Genomic DNA, 7,499 nt, shown 5'->3' with positions numbered 1-7,499 from the left:
AAACAAAAGCAAACCCTCCACCCAGGCTGCCAAGGGTTCCTGCAGATGAAGCCCGCACTTGAGCTCACAATTAAAAATATACAAAATTATCAAAACTATTAATGGCAGAGTTAGGATTCAATACAGCATCAGTTTGATGCCAAAGCCCGTGCTCCCAACTCTTACTACCTGGTCTTCGGCACACACCAGGGCTTGCGCCACGCGCCGCCGTGGCAGAGTCGTCTTAGATCCGTGGTATTGAGGGTCCCAGGATCTCGGAGTGGGGAGAGACCCGAGCCGGAAGAGCCGAGTCTAATACCAGGCTACTCCTCCTCCCTGACACCTGCTCCGGTCTCCCTGGCAGTGCAGGCTATCTCCCTGGACCCATGCAGAGCCACCAGCCTCTCTCTGAACACCCCTAGCCAAGCGGAGCACGTTCCTTCCCTGGGTGGCTGGGGGCCTCATCGCACAGGTGCAACACCAGCCACAGACAGGCTCCTCAGTTCCTCTGGGCCAAGTGATCGTGGGCAGGATAACTGACCGGGTGAGTCCAGGCTTTTCTTATCTGTAAATGGAGATACCGGCCTGAGGGGTTGTGCTGAGGGTTAAACAGAATAATGGATATAAGGGGTCACCAGGCACATAATAGATAATGTTATTTGCTCTTCTCATTAATGTCTAGATCTAAGCAATCAGTAAAAAGACTGACTCTGCTTTGCATTAATCAGATCAGATCCACTCATAGGCCTGAGAGCTTTGAAAATTCAAGTTTTAGTAAGGGCAAACCTCATTCCATTCAACATTCCACTGGGAAAGAGTTGAGTCACTTAAAAAAAATGCTTGTTTCTATTTAATTTTGAACCAACACTTTCTCTGCATTTTTTTTTTCTTAAGAGTTTATTTATTGGGGCGCCTGGGTGGCTCAGTCATTAAGCGTTTGCCTTCGGCTCAGGGCGTGATCCCGGCATGCTGGGATCAAGCCCCACATCAGTCTCCTCCGCTGGAAGCCTGCTTCTTCCTCTCCCACTCCCCCTGCTTGTGTTCCCTCTCTCGCTGGCTGTCTCTCTCTCTGTCAAATAAATAAATAAAATCTGTAAAAAAAAAGATTTTATTTATTTATTTAGAGTTCAAGTGGCAGGGAGGGAGAGAGGGAGAGGGGGAAACAGAGAATTCGAGCAGACTCTGCGAGGAGCCCAACATGGGGCTCGATCCCCAGACCCTGAGATCAGGACCTGAGCTGAAATCAAGAGTCCGACGCTCAACTGACTGAGCCACCTAGGCTCCCCACTTTCTCTGCATTTCGAGGTCTTTTCTGTTTCCAGCCTCAAGGCTTGTGGCTATTTCTCCATTGGTGCTGGGATGAAGGGCAAGTCTGAGAAGGCTCCTGATGAGTATATGCTCTACTGTGAGGGCTGTCTTTTATTTTATTTTATGTTATGCTATGTTACGTTATGTTATGTTATTTTTATTTTTGTCACCCAGCTTTTTAAATTTTAGAAATGTCAAGAATAAATATTCCTGACTTAGGCTACTTAGCAATTAAGGTATCTTTTACATACAGTGTAATTCACCTATTTTACGTGTATAGATCGATGAAATTTGGTAATTTTAGACAATTGCATAGCCACCCCCACATTCAAGATATAGGACAACATATAGAACGATTCCCTCACTTCGAAGTTTCCCCTTTAGATCCTTGATTTTAAGAGACATTGACCAATTGGCTGGGGACCCCTGGGGGAGAAGCCATGAAGTCACAGCCTAGGCAGATCACCTTAGGGAATAAGGGGCATTCACTGAATCCCAGAGAAAAGACGGCTTATGGGGGATAGAACAGCCTTTAAATATCTGAAGGGCTGCTATGTAGACTAGACTAGACCTAGCATAGCCCTAGAGGGAACCGTTAAGGTTTATGGGCAGAAGTGAGACTCGATATTAAAAATAAAATGACTCTAAAAACAATATAATAACAGTTATTTACAGATGATGGAGGTAAGTGAGACTCAGAGTTAGAAATGAGTTACTCTCGATCAAGCACCTGGGAAGTGGCGGAGTCTGCATTTGAACACAGGTGTTCTAATCTTAAATCAAGGTTTTTCCATTCTCCCCGGCCATTCAGGAAGAGACACAGGAGGCCCAGGGGGCAGGGCCATCCAGGTGGACCTGGTTTGAGTTAGCTGCTCAGATGTTTCACTTTGGGCCATTAACACTCTAGCTTGGGCCGTGCCTTTCTTGGGAAAAGCCAAGGCCGACCACGATCAGTAGCCCTTCCAGCAGGGCTGGAGAAGGGTGAGGTCACCTGCTCAGCCTGGGGTTTGCTTTGCCATACTGCCTAGAGCAGTTTCTTGCCCTGATTCCCAGTGTGGGCTGAGGATCCGGGTCACTCAGAAGCCTGGCTCTGGGTCTGCTTGTGTGGGTGCTGCTGAGAGCGATGAGCTCTGGCTCTGGGGCGCCGGGGCCCCTCCCCACTGCCCAGGCAGCCACGCTGAGGAGTTTGTGGAAGTGCCTTCCACCTTTCCCTGCTGGGCTTGCCTGAGAGGCTCTGAGTGGGCGGAAGGGGAAAACAATTGTCAAGAGGTTGGAAAATAGAGACAGAGCACCCTCGGATGAGAAAAGGGAGCGAGGAGAGAGCGTGCAAGAAGAGGAGGGGAGTCTGGGAAATCAGGGCAGGGGTTTTGCATGCAGGTAGAAACGCCCAGGGGAGGAAGGAGGGCGCCTGAGGGGCTTTGCTCCATTTACTGTGGCTTGTTGGCCCGTCAGGCCCTCTACTAGGGAGAGGGTAGCAGGGGCTCCTGCTTGCCAGGGAGGCCTCAGGGTGCGAGGGTGCCCCGGTGGTGACCCTGAGCTCCAGTCCTGGGGGTGGGGGGCACGGTGGAGGTTCCTAGCTCAGTGAGTGTTGGTTGGTGTGGCCAAGGCATTTGCCAAGGGAGAGAATCGAGGAAGGCAGAGGTGCCTCCTCCCCCGCTGCCCCTTCCCTTCTCTCCCCCCTCTGCTCTGGGAGGGGCAGGCGAGCAGCGGCCTCCGCCCCGCGGGGCTTGGGCGGGAGGGCCGGCCCTGGGCTTGCAGCGGGTTGTCCCAGGTTTGCGCTGCTCAGGGCCCACCAGCTGGCAGGAAGCAGGACAGAGGTCACTTGAACTCAGACCACAGGTCCCTGTTAAATACATCAGCTTTTAAATCAATCTTTGTTCAAAGTCCAGTGGGTTCCAAGACTAGAGCTCACCAGCAGAGAGAGAATTCCCTGGTGAACGGACCAGCTTTTCTTCTTCCCAGATCCAGGTAAGAGCTGACTCTGTGTTCCCCTAAGGGCGCCAGCCGCCTGGGCCTGGACCACCTTCTTTCTTTTCCTTTCTCCTTTTCCAAGCAGTGGCTGGCTGTCCAGGGAGGGTTATGGGGAAGGAGCCAGGGTCCTTTTGTGGTGGTGGTGGTGGTGGTGGTGGTGGTGGTGGTGAGGTATTGTCCACACTCATAGGTTCTCTGCTTGTGATGCCTGACCCTTGCAGGTTAGGGTCTGCTTCGCAAGGGAATTGGTAAACTGATCCTCAGAAAAAGCTTTCCCAGGGTTGCCTGGGGGTTTGGTGTGCAGCCAAAAGGGAGCGTGACAACAGATCTCACAGGTCACCAGAGGGATACTCCTCGGAGCTCCCCACTAGACAAGGGCTTTGTGTATTAGAGATTTTGTTCTAGAAGCAGCCCTTAAAGGATAAAACCTAACTTAACTTACTCACTGGATAATAAAAACAGGCACCCCCTCTTCATCACGTTACAGCACTAAGAAATGAGGAAAAACCAGTGAGTTTCTAGCCTGGCTGAGTTTTAAAGCAACCTCCCCAGGCTCTACCCTTTGGAATTAATAATTCTTTGGGTCTTGTGTGGGTCTGAAAATCTTTGTTTCTTTAACATCCCAGATGATTCTAGTGTGCAGCCAGGTTTGGGAAGCACTGGCCACTTCCTAAGCAGAAGAGTCCAAGGGACTGAAATGTGACTTCACGTAAGGGCTCTCCAGCAAGGAGACCTCTGGTCTGGTTCCTCCCTCCTCAGCTGTCCCTGCAACGTTGTGCTGATGTGCTTGCTCTCAGCCCTGCATCCAGAAGTCACAGGAGCTGGTTGTCGCATGTTCTTTCCTGCAGCAAATAACTCAGGGACTTTGAGTTTGTGTGTTATGACTAAGTAAATTGTTATCTTTGACTCTTTCATATGTTCTTTGCACCATCAACTATGAAGTTGCTGGTAATGATGTCTTGTGCTCATAGACCGCTGGCTAGACAGCCGCTGCTTCTCCAGGGGAGAGGACATGGGACTGGACTGCAAAGAGCCTGTGATTTGGTTGTTAGTGACAGACCATTAGACAAGTCGGCCAACGGGAGCTTCGGTTTGACCACCTATCAGTGAGGGCCTCTCTCTCCCCAGGGTTGTACTGAAAATCAAATTATAAATAGGACGTGTTTGAGGGGATTAAAAGCACCAACGTAAGGTGTGACATTTCCAGTGTGTGTCCAAAGGCTCTGTGGGAAGAAACAGACTTGCAGTCAGGTGGGGCACCTCGTCCTGGTGTTTTCGTCTCAATGAGCCTCTGTAGACTCACCTATGAATCAGGAGTTGGGACTAGATCACGGCTAACGTCCTCGTCAGCCCACCAGGTCCAAGGTGGAGCTCTAAGTATGAGGACCTCATTTCCCGCAGCTTGGAAGGCTGGCTCCTTCTCGTCATCAGGGTATGAATCCAAATGCTACCTTCCCAGGAAGGGCTTTCCAGGCCAGCGTCCCCCTCCGTCCCACCAGCACGTTTCCTCGTTCATAGCCTTTGTCACCAGAAGTCCCCTCGTTTACTTCCTACTTGGCACCCCTGCCCGACGTCAGGCTTCTGAGGAGCAGGGATCTTGTCGTTTGTGTTAGCGGCTGTAATCCCGGCTGTTAGGAGGGCGCCTGGCGTGGAGTAGATGCTCGGGTATTGGGCTAAATGGAAGTCAGCGTGGCAGCGAATGAGCTGCAAGAATAGAATCGGAATCTTTGGATAAACTGCTCTTAAGGAGAGGATGCTTAAGGACTCGAATACTCTCGGATCATCTGAGGTCCTGGGTTTGGTCATGTCGGGGTGCACGTCTCTCGTCACATCTTGGCTAAATGATTTTCATATTTGTTGCATAGGCGTTTGGTGAGAGTAGCAAGTTCCATGAGACCGGTTTCCTCAAGGTCTCAGCGACTCCTGTCCTTGGCATTCTGTGAGGAACTGCCTCACGATTTCTTAATCTCATTGCCTGGTGGTCTCGTGGCTAAGTGATGGAGAGCGTGGACACTGACACTGGAAAGTGCAGCAAGCAGAAACATTCTTCTTCTCTGAGACTGTGTCCTTCTCCGTCAGACGGAGGCACAGTAGCACGTCATTGTAGTGTCCGGAGGACTAGGTGGGAGAACGGAGGGCCTCGCTTACTATTCTGATGATCTTGGTTTTTTTTTTTTTTTTTTAAGATTTTATTTCTTCATTTGAGAGAGACAGAGCACAAGCAGGGGGAGTGGCAGGGGGAGAGGGAGAAGCAGACTCCCCGCTGTGCAGGGCTCCATCCCAGGACCTGGAGATCATGACCTGAGCTGAAGGCAGACGCTTAACCGTCTGAGCCCCTGTTCTGATGACCTTCAGACAGCTTTGCCGTGGGCATGATCCCAGGGAAGGAAGGAGCCCAGGCAGCAGCAAGGAGTTTTGATAAATAAGAAGGATAGCCCCTAGGCAACTTGATGGCAGCTCTGCCGGGTGTGCTCTTGGTCTGAGGTGGCCTCCGGCTTCTGAGGCTCTAAGCTTGACTTGACACAAACCCTGGTGCTCTCCTGTCATCTTAGGACTGAGCCTAAGGTGCTTCCCAGTCTTACCTGACCTGCTTCTTCCTTTCCACATATACCTCTTCTCTGGGCTTTCTGAACCATTCACCATTCCTGAACACATCTGTGCTCTTCCTTTATCTGGGCTGCCTTCCTCCTTCCCGTCTGACTACTTGTGTCCTCTAACAGCAGACGCCTCACGGTGGGAGGCTGGGGAGATGGTGGAAGGAGCCCAGACTCAAGTAGGTTTGAATCCGGGCTCTGTGGCTTATCCAAATAGCCATGGGAAACCAACTTAAGTTTTCAGAATCTTTTTTTTTTTCTTTTTTTTACTTGTGGAATGGACCATTAGGATTAAATGTGAACTCATAAAAGGTACGTAGGCTGGTGCTTAGTAGGAGCTCAATAAATACGTTTAACAACAGCAAGACATTTTAAATATTTCAGCACCCATGCCATTGTTGGGTAACTACGTTTATAACTTCCCCCACTGCACTATTGGGCTTGGTGAGGGCAGGACAGAGTTTAATCCGGTTAGGGCCTTGGGATCTGTCTGCCCCATGGTGGGAACTAAATATCACTTGTTGATTATATAAATGATACTTGAAATTCAGACAATGGAGTGATGCCTTCAGACTCTGGTGGTCAGGAAAGGATTTGTGTTTAACCTAAAATTTGAACTGAGCCTTGAAAATGGGCAGGTTTTAAATCCATTCTCTTGGAAAGAATGTTTGCTTAGGAGCTACTATGAATAAGTAATCAGAGTGGGGAAGGTACTCCAGGCAGAGCAGGTGGCATGAGCAAAGGGCAGGCTGGGTGTGGGTGACCACGCGTAGGCCAGTTGGGTGTCTGCTGAGGAGCCTGGAGGAATGAGGTAGGGCTGGATTATGCTGAGCCTCACAGCCTGAGCAAGGAGTCTGGATTCTGCTTCTTGAATGATTCTTTTGTTTTTAGTTATTTTTATTATTTTTTTAGAGAGAGAGAGCAAGCAAGCAGGGTAGGGGTAGAAGGAGAGAGAGAATCTTAAGCAGGCTCCATGGTCGGTGTGGAGCATGACATGGGGTTGGATCTCACAACCCTGAAATCGTGACCCAAGCCAAAATCAAGAGTCAGAGGCTTAACTGACAGAGCCACGAAGGTGCCCCTTGAATGATTCTTTTAGAACCTGACATGATGACGGCCAGATCTCAAGGCAGTGAGTGGGAGAGCCTGGGGGCAGGAGGAAAACAGTGAGGGGGTAGAAATGCCAGGTCAAGAGGTCTTGTAGAACAAGATGCCAGTTTGAAGGGATAGCCCGTGTTCCAGCCAACCCTCAGGATGGTTTGGGTATTTTCAGGTTTTATCAGCTTTACCAGCAGCAAAAGTTATCCTCTCTGAGGGCGTCTTTGTTCCCACAAAATATTGACTCTGACCTTCTCCCAGCTTGCAGAACTCTTAGGTAAGCAAGTCAAGTGTGAAAGACCTTGACCTCCAGGCCAGAGGCCTGCCATATAGGACAAAGTACCTTTCATGGTGCCTGGGCGCTGGGGGCAGTATGTAGCACCAGCAGGCCAAATGAACTTCGAGATAAGCAGATTCATTCCTTATCATAAATGAGAAATAAGAATTACTCACTGGGCCTGGGATCACTCTTTTCCACATAATGCTCAGTGGAATGCACTTCATTAATTTCCCGCATTTGAAATCTCTTGCTGGCTGAGACCAGATGGT

General features: G+C 49.9%; 1 protein-coding gene across 3 annotated transcripts in view; it reads left to right on the top strand.

Moving 5' to 3' along the window:
- Positions 1 to 3,130: 3,130 nt before the first annotated feature.
- Positions 3,131 to 7,499, top strand: part of PDZK1 (PDZ domain containing 1) — a 35,797-nt gene continuing 31,428 nt past the window's right edge. For 2 of the 3 annotated variants that reach the window (XM_045776267.2, XM_045776268.2), the window contains exon 1: positions 3,133 to 3,255. The gene's annotated coding sequence lies outside the window, so the exon portion shown is untranslated. Of the gene's footprint in view, positions 3,256 to 7,499 lie in introns of all 3 variants that reach the window. The other variant, XM_045776271.2, reaches the window with a different exon arrangement.

Source organism: Ursus americanus, chromosome 12 (genome assembly GCF_024610735.1).
Source record: "Ursus americanus isolate L20-20 chromosome 12, mUrsAme1.1.p, whole genome shotgun sequence".
Classification (NCBI taxonomy): Eukaryota; Metazoa; Chordata; class Mammalia; order Carnivora; family Ursidae; genus Ursus; species Ursus americanus.
The sequence above is the reverse complement of the archived record's forward strand: the minus strand, read 5'-3'. Positions and strand labels throughout refer to the sequence as shown.